General features: G+C 37.4%; 1 pseudogene; it reads right to left on the reverse strand.

The window, feature by feature from the left end:
• Window positions 1-329: 329 nt before the first annotated feature.
• LOC127415379 (protein-serine O-palmitoleoyltransferase porcupine-like) lies at window positions 330-10754 on the reverse strand (annotated as a pseudogene).
• Window positions 10755-19181: the final 8427 nt, after the last annotated feature.

The following is a 19181-nucleotide window of genomic DNA, read 5'->3' on the forward strand; positions in this document are numbered from 1 at the left end:
TACAAAGAACACTTGACATACATTCTAATATAATTTTCTTCCATTTGCTTAATCCAAAATTCTACCTAATCTAAATCAAAATACAAAGAACATGTAATCAACATTATGAAAACATATATTTTTTAACAATATGAGTCATAACAAGGCACTTTATCCATGACGCGCTTCTCCAGTTGAAGGACAGCTGGGTTGATGTGGTAACTCTGGCTGCAGTCCATAGTACCTCAGCAGCTAAAGGCTTGTAAACAAGCACCCTCATCTTTAAGGTTCAGATTAAATCCTATAATCTGCTTTTTAAATGAGCCAATAAAACACAAAACAGCCAAGCATCACCAATGGCTGGCCCAGTTTAGCTCCGACCATTTCTGAATGGTGTAACTGGCCATGTAACCCTGAGTGTGGGGAGAAAACAAAATCTTTAATACAGCAAATCAAGCAAAATTTCTTATTGAATTGATATTTCCAAGTAGATACCTGTCCTCATGACCAATTTTAAGGAATGAAACAGTAAAATGAAATGTTATTGCAATGTGTTTCTATAATATAAGTTCAATAAATGAAACATTTACATATTCTATCCACCCCTAATTGTATATAACAAAAGAATGCACATGAAAATGCTCACCTCCTCACCATTCATGTTGTCCATTTCAGAGTTAATCAGTGAGCCCAGGTATGTCAGATGAAATATTGATAGTGCACTGAAGAACAGGTTAACACCATACACCCACTCTTATAAAAAAAAAAAAAAAAAAAAAAAAAAAAAAACCCTCAATATATACAGGTGCATCTCAATAAATTAGAATGTCGTGGAAAAGTTCATTTATTTCAGTAATTCAACTCAAATTGTGAAACTCGTGTATTAAATAAATTCAATGCACACAGACTGAAGTAGTATAAGTCTTTGGTTCTTTTAATTGTGATGATTTTGGCTCACATTTAACAAAAACCCACCAATTCACCATCTCAAAATTAGAATACAACATAAGACCAATAAAAAAACATCTTTAGTGAATTGTTGGCCTGGAAAGTATGTTCATTTACTGTACATGTACTCAATACTTGGTAGGGGCTCCTTTTGCTTTAATTACTGCCTCAATTGGGTGTGGCATGGAGGTGATCAGTTTGTGGCATTGCTGAGGTGGTATGGAAGCCCAGGTTTCTTTGACAGTGGCCTTCAGCTCATCTGCATTTTTTTGGTCTCTCGTTTCTCATTTTCCTCTTGACAATACCCCATAGATTCTCTATGGGGTTCAGGTCTGGTGAGTTTGCTGGCCAGTCAAGCACACCAACACCATGGTCATTTAACCAACTTTTGGCAGTGTGGGCAGGTGCCAAATCCTGCTGGAAAATGAAATCAGCATCTTTAAAAAGTTGGTCAGCAGAAGGAAGCATGAAGTGCTCCAAAATTTCTTGGTAAACGGGTGCAGTGACTTTGGTTTTCAAAAAACACAATGGACCAACACCAGCAGATGACATTGCACCCCAAATCATCACAGACTGTGGAAACTTAACACTGGACTTCAAGCAACTTGGGCTATGAGCTTCTCCACCCTTCCTCCAGACTCTAGGACCTTGGTTTCCAAATGAAATACAAAACTTGCTCTCATCTGAAAAGAGGACTTTGGACCACTGGGCAACAGTCCAGTTCTTCTCCTTAGCCCAGGTAAGATGCCTCTGACATTGTCTGTGGTTCAGGAGTGGCTTAACAAGAGGAATATGACCACTGTAGCCAAATTCCTTGACACGTCTGTGTGTGGTGACTCTTGATGCCTTGACCCCAGCCTCAGTCCATTCCTTGTGAAGTTCACCCAAATTCTTGAATCGATTTTGCTTGACAATCATAAGGCTGCGGTTCTCTCGGTTGGTTGTGCATCTTTTTCTTCCACACTTTTTCCTTCCACTCAACTTTCTGTTAACATGCTTGGATACAGCACTCTGTGAACAGCCAGCTTCTTTGGCAATGAATGTTTGTGGCTTACCCTCCTTGTGAAGGGACAACTGTCAGATCAGCAGTCTTCCCCATGATTGTGTAGCCTAGTGAACCAAACTGAGAGACCATTTTGAAGGCTCAGGAAACCTTTGCAGGTGTTTTGATTTGATTAGCTGATTGGCATGTCACCATATTCTAATTTTTTGAGATAGTGAATTGGTGGGTTTTTGTTAAATGTGAGCCAAAATCATCACAATTAAAAGAACCAAAGACTTAAACTACTTCAGTCTGTGTGCATTGAATTTATTTAATACACGAGTTTCACAATTTGAGTTGAATTACTGAAATAAATGAACTTTTCCACGACATTCTAATTTATTGAGATGCACCTGTATATATAACTCCATAAAAAATGTAAGTGGGCATAATTGTGATGTTGATATCTCAAACTTCATTAAAACTGATTCTATTACAAATAACATTCAACTGATTCTGCAGTGCAGGAGTTTCCCTTAACTACAGCAGCTACTATAAGGATTCTCACCCTTTTTACTAAATACAATACTATGACCTTTCCAGTTATTTAGGTTTGTTGGATACAGATTTTTAAGTCATTTTGATTCAGACTAATTAGTTAACAAATAATTCAGACTGATTTGTAAACTGTTTTGACCTATTCACTGACCCAAAAGAACAATTTGCTCACAAATAATACATCACTATGGCTTGTGAACAAGTTTTTCTCTACAACAAAATCAATATATGGCTGATGAGATATTTCTAAGCAGAGGAAAACTAGAAAAATGTATATTCACTATATACATTTCCATTACTTTTTCATTGTTTTAAAGATTTGATTGTGACTTAAAATCACAATTATAAAATTCCCTGATATTCCATGTTTCCCTGGTTTTCCATGACCATGGGGACCCTGCACTGTTACTGTAAACAGAGACTAAAACAACCCTAGAACTAAAAGAATAAAACGATCACCATCTTATTTGGGTGATGGCAGTCACTTGGACAGCACTTTGACAGTATACAGGCACTGAAAATAGCCGCCAACCGTTTTCTCAGAACTAGAGGAGGAAACAAAGACAGATAGTTTAGTCAGTATTCAGTCAGTTGGTGACAGTAATGTTGGACATTCAAGTAAGGGGACAATTTGCAGCTTCACCACACAGATGTTAGAATAATTACACATTCAGGAAAGTGACAGGAGAGTAAGAAAAAAAAAAAAAAAGGATTCTGCATAGAAATGTTGGTTGTAAACATTATTAATGTTTCAATTTAATAAACTGATTAACTGATTGTCTTATTAAAGTTCTTGTAATTTTATGGATGCCATGCCATGAATGCAAGAATAAAATAGTTTACCATGTTCAACATAAGTGATGAAACCCAAAGACAACAGCACTGCTCCGAGATGGAAGCTGAAACCCTGCCAAACAACACATAATGACTTAATCATGTAATTATCAACTCTGAAAAAAGTACATTTAGGATCACTTTGAAACGTGCAATGTCCAATAATTACCAGCAGAGGTCTCCACCCAACTATGATAATTTATTGAAAAGACATTTCTATGAACGAGATTCACTCTCTTTCACCAGACTTAGCCGACTAAATTGGACCACCCCTATCCCTTCAACCACACCCTCGCTCCAAAACCCCACTTCAAAGACAAGTCAGCAAACAGAAACATGCAAAATGATCCAAAGGCAGAGAGGGTTTCTGATTAGCTATGTTCTGACTGGCTAAAAAAAAATTGGTAGGCTGCTCCTTTTCTTTTGTGCCATTTACAGCACCTAGGGCTGTCACAGAGACAGGTGCGGTTTCTCAGGACACCTATTTCAGTGATATGTAAAGGAGTAGGGACATTTTATGTGTTATCCCAAAAAATGACTTTTAGCACCTCTAAATCTTCTTAAAGGTCAAACTGGTATATAGCATGAATGATATACAGTGTTATCTGTGCTACACTCTAGGCCACAACCTAACAGGCAAAACTACAATGCTTGCTAAGTGACATGGGGCAAGCTAGTCAGCAGTGAATGAATTATCAAACCATACCAGCTGTAGAGGGCATTTTAAATCTGGGTTGTGGTGTTTTGAGATAAGAAACCATCTTTATCTTAGCTGCCATGTTTAAAGGGAAACTGGCTTCTGGATCCACTGTTTTCTTAATCCTAACAAAACTAAAATCTGTTTAAACAGATGGAACCTGATACTTAGCCAACAAACCTTCCATAAAAAATCCAGTAAACCGCTGAGGATAATGATAACAAACAGAGAGTTGCAAATCAATCTGACATGTAATAATGCACTGGCTGTGTAGGTCACCAAGATAGCAGGAAACTTCCCAAATCTGAGTGCACTTTTAAAAACATCTGTGCAAAAACGTGATAACATACATTTTTGAATGTGAATGTGTTATTCAGTGGCCCCAAAAAAGTATTTGGACACTTTTGAACACTCAAGTCGCACTAAAAATTTAATTAAATATGGATATGTTCCACTAAGCTCTGACAACCACAAAGTGTCCAAATACCTTCTTTTTTAATCCTAAACTTTATACTGTATCTATTGTTTATAGTTTGAATCCTAACAAATGTATTTTTGTGAAATGTTTCTCTTGAAAAATGTTATATTTCCCCCAGATAAATATTTTTTGATAATATGCAATGACATTCCTACATTTTTAAGTGCAGCTTAAGTGTCCAAATACATTTTGGAGCTACTGTATATATATTACTAATATGTCAAAAACCTGAAAGCACAACACATTCTTAAGGCACATACATGCATTTAGCCACTTTGACGTGGGTAGATTCCAAGAAGTAACAATTCCACCATGGACCTCGGCAATTCCACATTCACAGGTTTAGCAACTTTGATATCCCTTTGAATGACAAAATATTAGATTATTAGATCTTTCAATAACTCCTTTATTTAACAAAGAAACTTACAGAAAGAGAGATAAAGTATAAATACATCTGACTGACAATTTGAGGTTGTCTTTGTACTCAGAGAATCCAGCTCCAGCCATTACAGTGGTTGTTTCACTCAAGTAGCTGACAAATAATTACTGAAGTGAAGGACACTGCATTTTCATAAGTATGAAGCAACCTGAGGACAAAAAGCAAATAAAAACAACATAACACATTTATTGAAATAAATTAAATTTAAACATTCAAGATAGCCAGTCTGTTCAAACATCCTCTTGATGTAGAATCGCTGCATGGGATGGGGGAGATCGTGGCTCACCTACGAGGAAGTCCGTCTCCATAGATAGGAATGAAGTAAGGAAAGAGATAAGGAGCAATACAGTTGGAAATAACCAGGCAGGTTTGACTCCTCAGAAAGCTCAGAGCAATCTTTCCAAGCCAGGCAACACTCTGCATGAGAGAGTTAGATAGTTATTAAATAAGAAGCATTCAACTGATTGAAAATGTGTCCTGCACAATAAAGCTTATCTTTTCTTCATCAAAGAAACAATTATTTTCCCATTTAATAGCCTAAAACGGACCTCATTTAATTGATTTAAATGTTAACAGCTGTGCGTGTTTGTGTGTTTGGAAGACACATTGGGAGATTGTTTAAAGTAGTGTTTCCCCAACCTTTTCTGTCTTACGTAACCCCCACAACCCCATCAGCAAGGCTCAAGTACCTCTCGTCAAACCAGAAATGAGTTCTTATTAAACTGCACATCATTCAGCAGATTTTTATCAAATTAAATTATTACACATATTATTTTGTTATCAATTTCTATTATTATGTTCTTGATTTAAAGGGTTAGTTCACCAAAAATGAAAATTCTCTCATCATTTACTCACCTTCATGCCATCCCAGATGTGTAGGAGACGCCATAACCATAGCGTCTTTAATATGCGTGTTAAGTTGAAGTTCAGTTTTTAAGCTGCTGCATTCTGTTCCATTTAGCTGCGCTCTGTCTAGCTGTTTGAAACATTCACGTGCTGTATATGCGTTGAGTCCACTGCCACACGCCTGGCGTGTGTGTATTTCTCCCCAAGTGTTCGCTCCTGTGGGGAAAGCCGCGATGCTCCGTATTGTTGTTACTGTGTTTATTCATGAAGCGTTCCTTTCAACTCAGACACCTGGAATTTCCACCTTTCAACTGGGGTAAGTGCAACGGAAGGACACTTTATGTTGGACTTCTAACTTGGAAACTCGTGCGGAGATCTTCAACTCCCATTTCGTCGAGATGCAGGTGTGTGTTACATAACGCAAACATTTCGGCACCCAGGGCAGGGAGGTTTACTTTTATTAAATAGTATCCATTAACGAGTCAAAGTTCTTACATTAAATGATAATAAAACGTGTTTAGCAAACGTTTTGCAGAGAGCGGTGTTCAAAACATGGTTAATTACCGTAATCGTAACGTTATCGTAACGATAGCATTGTTTAACGTCGTATATCAGTTTGGTAGCTGTGAGACGTCTCTGACAATCAGTGTACCCCTCAAAATCACAACATAATCAATCTCAAAATTAAAAATAAGCTCCCTCTTTGATACGTTTGTGTTTAGTTGTCAGGAAATTGTCACTGAATTTCGAATTAAGTGAAAAGTCACATCATGCATGATCACCATCGATCATCATTTTCATGATCGATCATTGCTGCCACGTCCGAGTACCTGAGTACTCGTGCCCATCCCTATACAGATATAAAACAAATTGAATGCTGAAGTTTAATTTGCTAAAGTTTAAAATCTCAAAACTGTTATTTTCTCTGGCTGCTGTTCAGTCTCTATCGCGCAAACAGCGAGGTGTCTCTCGCACAGTTTTGTTTTTGACACTGGCTCAGATGACAGTGAGGGAGTGTTTTCGGGCAATGCGAAGAAAAATAGCAGCTTGGTCATAACTCTACCACACCTGGCTCACCAATTGTGGGTGAAGTCTCCATTCTCGTTACAGTAAACCCACTCCCATTTTTATAATAATTAAGCGTGCACTGCTCTACACAATCAGTTTCTGTGTGCTAGGACATTCAGTCGAGTAGAGCGTGTTCCTTCTGGAAATTTATATATTCCAATTTTAGCCACAGGAAGTGGGGAAAAACTTTAGTGAAGTTTCAGAAAGTTAAAAAAAAAAAAAAAAAAAAAAAAACCAGATACTGCATTCATTTTTTTTAACAGTTAAGTTTTAATCGCAGAAATCTGTGCGATAAATTTCCCAGCCCTAATATCCAGTAGGGTTGCCACGGTGTACGGTGTTACTGGTTTTACTCGGTACAAGGGACAACACCGGGGTGAAAGTTTATACCGGTGGAAACATTATGTATAGAACTTCCAATATCAATACAATAGCCTAACGAATAGAACAGCCTTAAAATAAGGAATAGTTGCCTAATGAAGAGTTTGTGACCCATGATAAATGAACCTAAATAACGCATTGAAAGCCAGATGTTCTTTACCAACGTATCAAATTACACAGGCAGCAAAGTATGTGCATTGACAGAAGACGTTTAATTGCAGGTAGCAAATATAATGTGCATGGTGGGTAACTGTAAGATGACTCGGATTCAGAATGACACAAGAAATGATGTGAGACACACAGACACGCACTTGAAGAAACACACTTTATTATATTTTTAAGAACAGATGACAGAAAAGCTATCTATGCGCATGTCTGATGCGCTGTTTGTTCGGAGGCGTGCAGTCTCGTGGAACACGCATATGTAAAGGGTTCTCACTCTTTCTTTGTTTCAGTTTTCTGAAAAAAAAAATGCAAGAATAGTATTGTCTATGAGAATGCTGCAAATGACCTCAGACTTCAGGAGGTGCTTTGAATTCAGTTTGCTTTATTTCCACAGAGCAGTTGAAGAAGCGTTTATTTTGTCACACATTATACTTTATTTTTTTTTGCATATCCCAACTAAGCCGGGGTCAGAGCACAGGGTCAGCCATGATACAGCACCCCTGGAACAGACAGTGAAATTCTTTTTTTTTTTTTTTTTTTTTTTTTTGCATATCCCAACTAAGCTGGGGTCAGAGCACAGGGTCAGCCATGATACGGCACTCCTGGAGCAGATAGGGTCAAGGGCCTTGCTCAAGGGCCCAACAGTGGCATCTTGGCAGTGTTGGGACTTGAACCCCTGACCTTCTGGTCAGTAACCCAGAACCACTTTAAAGCCGTAATTTTTAATAAAAATATTGTGATCAAACTGTGAAAAATATTGTGACCAGAATGCATGGATGAAGTAGGTTAGTTTCCAAAGAGATGTTGCCCTTCACAACTGTTGAAAAGCCATCTTTATAAAGTTGAATAACACTATTTTAAATGCACTTTTTTTCAGTTTCATTTTAATTTTTAGTTAAAATCAATAAAATATCAAATTCAAAGTTTGAAATCAAGCTGCCTTGCGTTATTGTGAAGGCTATTGCTTAATGAAAATTACCCCATAGTACCAGTTAGCGCCCAACCAGCTGTAATACCTGTGTTAGTCGGTTTGAACGTGAACACCGCACCGGTGTGAAAATTATGATACTGTGGCAAGTCTAATATACAGTATATAAATATCAGAGTTGTCACAATAAATGCGTTAACACATGCAATTAATTTAAAAAAAGTTTAACACGTCAAATTTTCTTAATTGTGATTAATGCATTGACCTTTAATACAGCATAAACACTGGTGTGAAGGGTGGAAACTTTGAAATGTGTCCGCCCGGAGTCATTACACTGACGCACACGCCACAGCACCAGAGCCCTTAACCAAGTGAGCCTACAAGCTTAGCATAAAACAGCAAAAGGGGGCGGTACTGTTGTAACACACTAGTTGACCGTTACGCTCTCTCCTATGATAGAGCCACTAAGGTTATCTCGATAAATAAAAGAATCTCTGACAGCGCTTCCCTGTCAGTGATAAAATGATGGAGCTCTTAGCGCTTTTTGATGTACAAAACAAGCCCAGATGGGACTTCAGCCTATGTAAGGCTCATTTTAATTACCACAGAAGCACATCAAGTCTTAACTATCACCAAAACGCAGAATGAGATGTGTTTATTTGCAAGCACTTTTCATGGCAAGTTCAAAGTGACCCACGACGCTGGTGTTGATGTGAATCATGAACGCAGCTTCACGATTGCTGTTGAAAAATGGATAGCCACAGGCTAACGGCAGATTAATAGTGTGGACGATGAGAGTTTAAGGTATTTAATGCCCTTTGCAGTGATTAAGCAACCTATGTGGGGACTAGTTATTTAAATTAGTCATACTCACACTTAAGACGTTGGGAAACGTTTAATGTTACTTGAATTGGTGATATTTTAGTGCATTTCTATCTTTATATTGTGGAAGGGTTTGTATGGAACATGTTAATAAAGCATTATATTGCTACATATTGTTTTGTTTTATTTCCTTAAATGCAAATAAATGAATTTTTACAAGAAAATAAGTATATATAGTGTCAAATTTCAGCACTTTATAATCTGTGATTAATCGCAGTTCACAACAAAAAATTATGTGATTAATCGCGAATAAACATTTTAATCAACTGACATATACTGTGTGTGTGTGTGTGTGTGTGTGTGTATATATATATATATATATATATATATATATATATACTGACATATACTGTATATACATATATACACAGTACTGTGCAAATGTTTTAGGCACTTGTGAAAAATGTTGCATAGTGAGGATGTCTTCAAAAACAATGACATAAATAGTTTTCATTTATCACTTAATGTCATACAAAGTCCAGTAAACATAAAAAAGCTAAATCAATATTCGATGTGACCACCTTTGCCTTTAAAAACAGCAACAATTCTCCTAGGTACACCTGGACACAGTTTTTCTTGGTTGTTGGCAGATAGGATGTTTCAAGCTTCTTGGAGAATTCACCACAGTTCTTCTATCTATTTAGGCTGTCTCAGTTGCTTCTGCCTCTTCATGTAATCCCAGACTGACACGATGTTCAGTGGGGGGTTTTGTGGGGGCTATGACATCTGTTGCAGCGCTCCCTGTTCTTCTATTCTAATCTTTTCTATTTGCAAAAGTAATGTTTGGGAATCTAACATTTATATTTCCTATTGACACACTAAAGCTGAAGATATAAATAACCATTTTAAGACAAATGATTTTGTGAAACATCTTATGTGCCTTCTTAAGACTTTTGCACAGTACTGTATATATATATATATATATACTTCCTCATCATTTATCCTCATTTAGATATGTAACAGAATATCCAAGCTGCTTTTTTCCATATACTGAAAGTGATTTGTGATTTATACTGTCAAGCTACAAAAATTATTCTACTCTTTATTAAGTAAAAATCTTGAGCCATTTCTAAAAACACATGAGTTTCATAAGATATGAGGGTGATTAAATGGGTACATTTTAAAATTTTAGGTAAACCCAGGGGTCTGTGTTGGATGTACTCACTGTGTACAGACAACCCATGATACCACAACTAAGCATTCCTTCATGAATACCAATACATTAGAGCAGTACATTTGGTATGCCGTACCTGTGATTTATCAAATAAAGAGGCATTACTAGCCCCATCCCCAATTGTAACATCTGGCTTTGAAGAGCATCCTAAAGAAATCAGTCAGCACAGCTTTGGTCCTGTCCTTTGGGGGAACTCTGGGTCAGTGTAACAGGTGTTAGAGGGCTATGGTTGTGCCCTGTGCGAGCATGATGAACTCACCTAGTATACAGATGACCCGACACAATAGGTAGACCAGCAGGAGCTGCCACACTTGCTCCACACCCTGCTGGGCAGTGGGCAGCACACAACCCTCTGCCAGAGCCTGCAGGAACTCCAGCCTCCCAAAGGAATCCATAGCAATGCCCTTGGAAAACTGTTACACAGACAGTGCCTTGTCTGTGGTCCCCACATGCTTTAAAACGTCCACCATTGTGCCTGTACCAAAGCAATCCAAAATCACTTGCTTAAATGACTGGCATCCTGTTGCTCTGATCGCCATCATCAGCAAATGCTTTGAGAGACTAATCAGAGATTACATCTGCTCTGTGCTGCCTCCATCACTGGACCCATTGCAGTTTGCTTACCGCAACAACCGCTCCACTGATGATGCCATTGCATCTAAAATACACACTGCTCTCTCCCACCTGGAAAAAAGGAAAACTTATGTGAGAATGCTGTTTGTAGACTACAGCTCAGCATTTAACACCATAGTGCCCTCCAAGCCTGATGAGAAACTCCAGGCTCTGGGCTTAAACAGCTCGCTGTGCAGCTGGATCCTGGACTTCCTGTCAAGCAGACGCCAGGTGGTTAGAATGGGCAGCAACATCTCCTCATCACTGACCCTCAACACTGGAGCCCCACAGGGCTGTGTTCTCAGCCCACTCCTGTGTTTCCTGTACACACATGACTGTGTGGCAACACATAGCTCCAATGCCATCATTAAGTTTGCTGATGATACGACGGTGGTAGGTCTGATCACTGACAATGATGAAACGGCCTACAGAGAGGAGGTGCTCACTCTGACACGCTGGTGTCAGGAGCACAACCTCTCCCTCAACGTCAGCAAGACAAAGGAGCTTGTGGTGGACTTCAGGAGAAAAGACAGAGAACACAGTCCCATCACTATCAGTGGAGCACTGGTTGAGTGAGTCAGCAGCTTCAAGTTCCTCGGTGTCCACATCACTGAGGAACTCACATGGTCCGTCCACACTGAGGCCATTGTGAAGACTAATAAAGTGCAGTGCTGATGTAAATTGATCGTGAGAGATCAAGAGTTCAGAAGTCTGATTGCTTGGGTGAAGAAGCTGTCATGAAGTTGGCTGGTGCGGGTCCTGATGCTGCAATACTGCCTGCCTGACTATTACACGCGGAAGTGGGATGTGAACATGTCTGATAAAAATGTGTCGTCCAGTTGTCATTTCCACTCCGATAGAAAGATCATAAACATCTGTAAGACTCTAATAAACATACCGGAGTCGGAGTTCAACCAAACTTGACTCCAGCAGCGTGCTGTGTTCAGTTTCTCCGCAGAGCCAGTGGAGGTGCTGGAGTGCCTTTGGACTGGAGGAGGCTTTGATTTATAATGGGAATAAAGTGATACACATTCTGTATTCTTTTTGAATTATCATCGAAATCCATTCAAAAGCAATTTCTTCTTATTTTATGTTTGTAATAGCTGTTGGGTAGACTAAATAAGTAAACACAATAGAACCACAAAGGAATGCATTAAATTGTTATTTATTGCCTATTATTGCTATATTATAGGTTTAACAATATTGTGAAAGCAGATTTTAATCGAAAATGTTAATCAGGTTCTTAGGACAAGGGTGGGCCTATTTATTATATTGTAATTTTATATAATTCATTAATTACAATGGTTTTATATTTTTGTATGTAACCTTTTCAAATGTGGCTGTTTCATGAATTGTTTTGTGTTTCAGATTTGCTTTAATCTTTACATTTTAGTGACCTGGGACCTCATTCCATCCCCTTTACATCAACCCTTTTTTTAATTTATTTATTTATTTATTTTTTTTGAGTTGTGACCACATCTCTTTAGTATTCCTCAGTCTCCCTTTCATAAGTAACAATAAATAGATAAATAAATGCGAAAATTGCAAAAAATAAATAAATGCCAAAATTGCAAATAATAATAATAATAATGGATTAAGTACCAAAAGCATTTTTTTTTGCACTTCCATAAATAATTTTTTATGATTATTTCATTCATACAAATAAATACTATATCACGTTGATTTTCTGTGCAACAATGATTTATCAACAATTGTGAATTATCTGTACTCATATGCGTGTACACATACATATTGTAGGCCTACATGATATTTCTTACTCAAAGTGGCACTGATGTTTTAGTGATTGTCTTGATTTACATCTGACATTGCTATTTGATGAAGAAACAACATGGAAGTAAACAATAACAATTACAACACTTGAACACTATATGACTATTGTCATTTGGGTGTACTACTGAAATTATGTAAGTCGTGCATCAATTTAGATGAATATGTAAGAGTGTTTCATGAAATTCCCATGCATTTAAGGGTTAAAGGTGCAGTAAGCGAATTTTTTTAATTTTTTGGAATGGTATGCAGAAAATGTGTTGAATGAACTGTATTTGTTTTCCTGTGCAAAAAAAGGAAAACAATTTCAGTTGTTTTTTTGTATTCAAGGCTTCCTCAAGGTATGTACTCAGGTAGGTACTCAGTGTTATCTCTCGGCTGCTTGTTAGGGATTTTTTTGTTTTGTTGTTGTTGTTTTTTGGAATGTATGGGTTATCTGTCCATTTGCTGTATTTCATGTATTTGCTCTCATGTAAAGCGACCTTGGGTTCAAGAAAGGCGCTATATAAAATAAAAATATTATTATTATTTTTATTATTATTATTATTATGTGTTTATAGACCAAAACAACGTTCAAAAATAAGCCCATCATGAGATATTAATTGGAGTAATACAAACATAGTACAAAGCGGTCATCTTTATTTTAAATTTAAATATATACAATCAAACAACCTAGATCAGTCCAGAAATTTTTTTTTTCCTATATTCTGCCCTGTACATGTAAGAATTATTTGTAATCTTTTGAATGAGCAACAGTTTTGATGAATTAATGACGTCTAATTACCTTTTTTTTTTAAATTTTTTTTTTTTATGATTTGTAATGCTATTTTGCAGTGGTGCGTCTCCTGCTGTGGTTGATTTCAGGATGCACTGTAACTCACAGAGCTGCAAGTGAGGCACTGGAACACTGTGACACTTGTTTCCATGGTAATTGTTCATATGACACTGGACAAGCTCAGTCTAAATTTAGTTCTTGCATGCAAGACTCCTGTCTCTCATTTCCTTGAATCTTTTCTTCTGTAAATGTAATTGACCGCATTGTCAATAGACAGTCATACAAATATAAAGATTCATTATTAATTCTTTTGGCCTTGAAAAAAATCAGCTGGGTGATTAGATGCAGGTTAAGTAGAGATAACATAATTCCTCTAATGAATTCATAGGTTTGTGTGTAATCAAGGGAATTCAGATATTGACTATGGTAGAAAGCACAGAAACAATGGGAAGACAATAGGAAAGCACATCTCACAGCATTAATACCTTCTAAAAGCACTGTTTCTAGGCTGGACTGAAATGAGCAATTTCCAGCTATCTATGTAAGCGCAGCGTAGCTCTAGTGGGAAGACTAGCAGCTGTGCATCATCGCACCATTAGCTAGGTAACTCCTAGCCAATCACATGTAAGCCATTGCTTTATAAGTCTGCTCAAAATCTATCACATTGCTGTTTCAGTGTGCTAACACGGCAACCTCCACCACCCCACCACCACTAGTTGAGCCCCGTCCTGCACGGGGGTAGGCTCCTCGCCCCTGCCTCCGAGTACAACTTCTTCGGACCACCAGACGGGGCTTATGCCAAAGAGAGATATTACATTTTCTGTTTTATATTCATCAAATAAATGTCATCTTGAATTTCACTCAAGTCTGCAAGTCTTCCTGATATACATTTATTTTACTAAAAAAAAATTATTAACATAATTACAATGAAAGAATAATATTGAATTAGTTTAACAGTCAATAATGCAAAATGACTGAAATACATTTCTAATTGTGCATACTGTAATAATGAAGCAGTTTGCCATCAGCTATGCCTTCTACCTGATAGTTACACTCACTGAGCACTTTATTAGTGCCCGACATGGTCTTCTGCTGTTGTAGCCCATCTGCCTCAAGGTTCGACGTCTTGTGCATTCTGAGATGCTATTCTGCTCACTACAATTGTACAATTGAGTGGTTATCTGAGTTACCGTAGCCTTTCTGTCAGCCCGAACCAGTCTGACCATTCACCGTGTCACTGGATGTTTTTTTGCACCATTCCGAATAAACTCTAGAGACTGTTGTGCATGAAAATCCCTATAGATCAGCAGTTACAGAAATACTCAAAACAGCCTGTCTGGCACAAACAATCATGCCACGGTCGAAATCAATGAGATCACATTTTTCCTCATTCTGATGGTTGATGTGAACATTAACTGATGGTTCTGACCCTTATCTGCATGATTTTATGCATTGTACTGCTGCCACACGATTGGCTGATTAGATAATTGCATGGATAAGTAGGTGTACAGGTGTTCTTAATAAAGTGCTCAGTGAGTGTAGACGCTAGTTACAGCCACTGTGAGCTAGATGTCTCTGTTGCTCTCATTGCAAGAATGTACGAATTACTGCCTGGAACTCTCTGTTCTGCTTGTCTGAGGGCATTGAGATCTGCTTCGTTCTCAACCACCAAACCTATGCAGACTCGCTTTTCCCTTCCCCCACTATGACCCACATGAGACAGGTATAGGACTTGATGAATTAGGCCCTGAATCACAGCATCTCTCTTCTCAAACTCCTCCCTTATCCTTCACACTCTGGACCGCGTGCGAGAGTCTTAACACAATGTGATTGGCACACATCAGCTGAGGGTGAAATATTAATTAAAAACAGGCATGCTTGTCAGCCAGTGGGACATGTTTGCCTCGTACAGATTTGAGATGTGGAATGTATTGGGAATGCTGGGAAATTAAATGAACTGCACAGTGCTGCCCTTGGAGAGAGGACGTGGCTTAAGGCCCCTGGGGTAGCTGATTGAGTTCTGCTTATTGCCTCTCTGCCCTCAGGAGAGAAGAGAGGTGCCCTTATTTACGAGCAGTTTGGCTCAATAATAGAGGAGAACTGGAATTGATCATGTCTGGGTCAAAAGGTCTCGGTTGATTTGAGATATGACACACAATTGAATCAGATTTGCTCAGAAACTTCATACCGATGTGAAATGAGTACGTTCTGACATAGAAACACCAATGAAGAGACATTTTGGATAAAATTATAGCTTTCCATTTCTATATTTTCTTGTCATTGTAAATTATCTAATGCACATTTGTGTTATTGGACACAGTTTACAGATCAATCTGTCCCTCAAGAATAAGAGGTTGCACCACAAAACCACAATTACACATATGCTTCACCACATTTGGCCCTCCCCCATTATTCTCCATCCTCCCCCAATCCATTCTCCATCTTGTCCACTTCACGTACCTTCAGGCTTTCCTCTCTCATTCTCTCTAGATGTATTCCATCCCCCCAAAAGCAAGGAGAGGAACAGATTTTTGTACATTGTATTATATTGCAATGTGACTGTGTTGTGTTTTTTTTAATTAGAAGACTGGGAGATCTGGTCAATATCTACAAATGTCAGATTTTAGATCATATCTGTATGTTGAATGGCTCTCTATATAGAATAATAGTCTGTAAACAGTGATGTCTCGGCTGTAGACGGTGACATATTAAGGATCTATTCCTCTTGGCTGACCTCTTCCTCAGACATAAATCTTGGGGCGTCTTCTGCCAGGGCCTTGTGTCACAGAATATTTATGTCTTGGGTATTATACTATGAGGATATTACCAAATTATCAAGATTGGGGGAAACAATTGAAAAAGTTTAAGGATTGGTAATCAAACTGTATTCAGAATATTGAGGGAGGGGTGGCCCCCCTCAGTTTCTTAATTGGTTCTTCAAATGGCTTTTAGAGCAATTTGAGGGCAAGTAATATTTGCATGAACAGAATAAAATTCTGATTAATTGCAAACACATTCATTTCAATATCACCTATCTCAGAGGACCATACTTTTTGAGAATCAATCAGATCTTTCAGTTTCAGAGTAATTTTGGGCTATAGGCTTTTAAGCCCTGTAACTATGAATGCAACGTAAAATCCAATCTTCTTCACTTTTTGGCTTGCTTGTTAAATATATTGCAACTTGAATTTATAAATTCTAGCATCCTAACTGGAGAGTGTGGTTGTATGAAATTTGTCCTCAGGCTAATTTCTGGAAAATCTCCCTCCCCCCTCTCCTCACTGACTGTGAAGTGCTGTGGAATTTTCTTCACAACAGGGCTCCATATTTATTCATTGCTGGAAGCACAATGCATTTACATGAGTTACGAATGAGGTAATTAATTTTTCTCAGCAAGATGTTCTGTAGGTTTGCATGGATCCTGTGGATTCTAGTAGTCTATATTATAGGACGACAGTATATTCTACCCACAATTCAAGATATACAAGATATGGACATGGATCATTAGGAACTTTAGGGACCTTAATGAGATTTTTTAATAGAAATATTCTGGGTTCAGTGCAAGTTAAACTCAGTTGACAGCATTTGCAGCATAATGTGGACTACCACAAAAAATTATTTGACTTGACCCTCCGCTTCTTCAAAAAAACTAAAATCTGGTTTACAGTGAGGCACTAACAACGGAAGTGAATGGGGCCAATACGTAAATGTTAAAATACTCAATGTTTCAAAAGTATAGCCACAAGACATAAACAATATGTGTTAACATGATTTTACTGTGAAAAAATCACGTACTAATCTTTTCTGTGTAAAGTTATATACAATTTGACAACTTTGTTGCCATAACTATATAACCAGGGTTGGGAGGGTTACTTTTAAAATGTATTCCACTACAGATTACAGAATACATGCTGTAAAATGTAGGATTTTTAGATATTTTTACAGAAAAACAATACAAAAATTATCATCAAGAATACAGTTTTTGCCCTTATATCTAATGTGGATTTTCTTGATTAAAAATATGAACATGCCAGTTAACAGGTGCATGTAAAATGGCTAGAAATAGCATTTTAGCTTAGCATAAAGCTAAATGTTCACATGACAATTTACACAAGGATTATTTCAATTTCTGCTGCTCCAAACTTACTTCAAACGTTTTCTCTGTCTGCTCGTATGAATGTAACACATCATAAGAAAGTGTTCCACCACTGATCAAACAATCTTTGGATTGCATCATTTATATGTATAAATGTATTCCAACTGAACAGACTAAATATTAAATGAAACAAATGACAATAAAATGCAAAGTAATCTCTTCAGTAATCAAAATACTTTTTGAATGTAACTGTATTCTAATTACCAATGATTTAAACTGTAACTGTAGTGGAATACAGTTACTTATATTTTGAATTTTAAATTCATATTCCCGTTACATGTATTTCGTTACTCCCCAACCCTGCAAATAATACATTAATTTTAACTGAATAATTAATGTGTTATTTTACAAAGTTAAAAGCTTCACATTTCTGCATTTAAACATTCTAAAATTTGGCCTTAAGTAAGTGCCTCACTGTAACTCATATTTTTGCTGTATTTTTTTTTTATTATTTTTTTGCTTTTAAAGAAAAGGAGGGACGAGTCAAAATAATTTTTTTATTATGTAGATTATGCTACAAATGCTGTCGATTGAGACTAACTTGTATTGAACTTGGACTATTCCTTTAAAAGAACTTCACATTGCTTGAAATGAGACATTGTATACATTTCTTGAATTAAAACATTTTAATATTCCAGAAAGGTACAATTGGCATTTTTCAATGGCCAAACACATTAAAGAATAATGCACTTGCAGGATCTGTGATCCTGTGTCTGGAATATCTGCTCTCTATAGTTAATTAGAGAGGCAGACACAGGTGCCTTCTCATTCTCGAGGCCTTGGGGCAGTAATCCATAACCCTGCACTCTTCCCTGAAGAATGCAATTTCTCCTCATCTGTTTTAGATCCCACCAATGCCAACCTCTTATAAAACTGTCTCCTAGACTTCAATAACTGCTACTATCTCTCTATTATTCTCTCTGATTCTCTCTCTTACTCTCTCTGGTCTTCTAACAGCACTGTGCAGGAGGAAGGGTTGTCTTCTATAATTGCTTGTCAAATCCCTCACTATCTGAAGTCTTGTAACATGTCATTTATGCAGGGTCCCTGCAGTAGATGCGCACCTCTCTGTCAACCTCTCTCTTTTTCTCTCTCTTCCTCTGTGCTTCCTTTGATTTGAGAGTTGAGATGAAGGCTTTCAGGCTGCGACATGACACAGTATTTCTAAAGGTAGGTATAACTGTACATTCTCCAAGAAAAATGTTAGCATTCAGAGTTTGCTCATTCATAGCTTTCTTTTGTAGTCCCAGTTATGTTTTATCAACTTTGTCTCAGATGTTTCTCCTAAAATTACTTAGGAGGAAAAAAGCTAATTGAAGCAAATAAGACAACTGCTGACATGCAGTCAAAGTCAAATTGATTTATAAAGCACTTTAAAACTACACTCTAAAAATGTTTTGTCAGATATCTTATAAATGCGCTACATGTTGAAATATCTAAATTAACTGGTTTCATTTAAATTACTATATAAAATATAAAATAATATTACTG

Source organism: Myxocyprinus asiaticus, chromosome 24 (assembly GCF_019703515.2).
Source record: "Myxocyprinus asiaticus isolate MX2 ecotype Aquarium Trade chromosome 24, UBuf_Myxa_2, whole genome shotgun sequence".
Taxonomy (NCBI): domain Eukaryota; kingdom Metazoa; phylum Chordata; class Actinopteri; order Cypriniformes; family Catostomidae; genus Myxocyprinus; species Myxocyprinus asiaticus.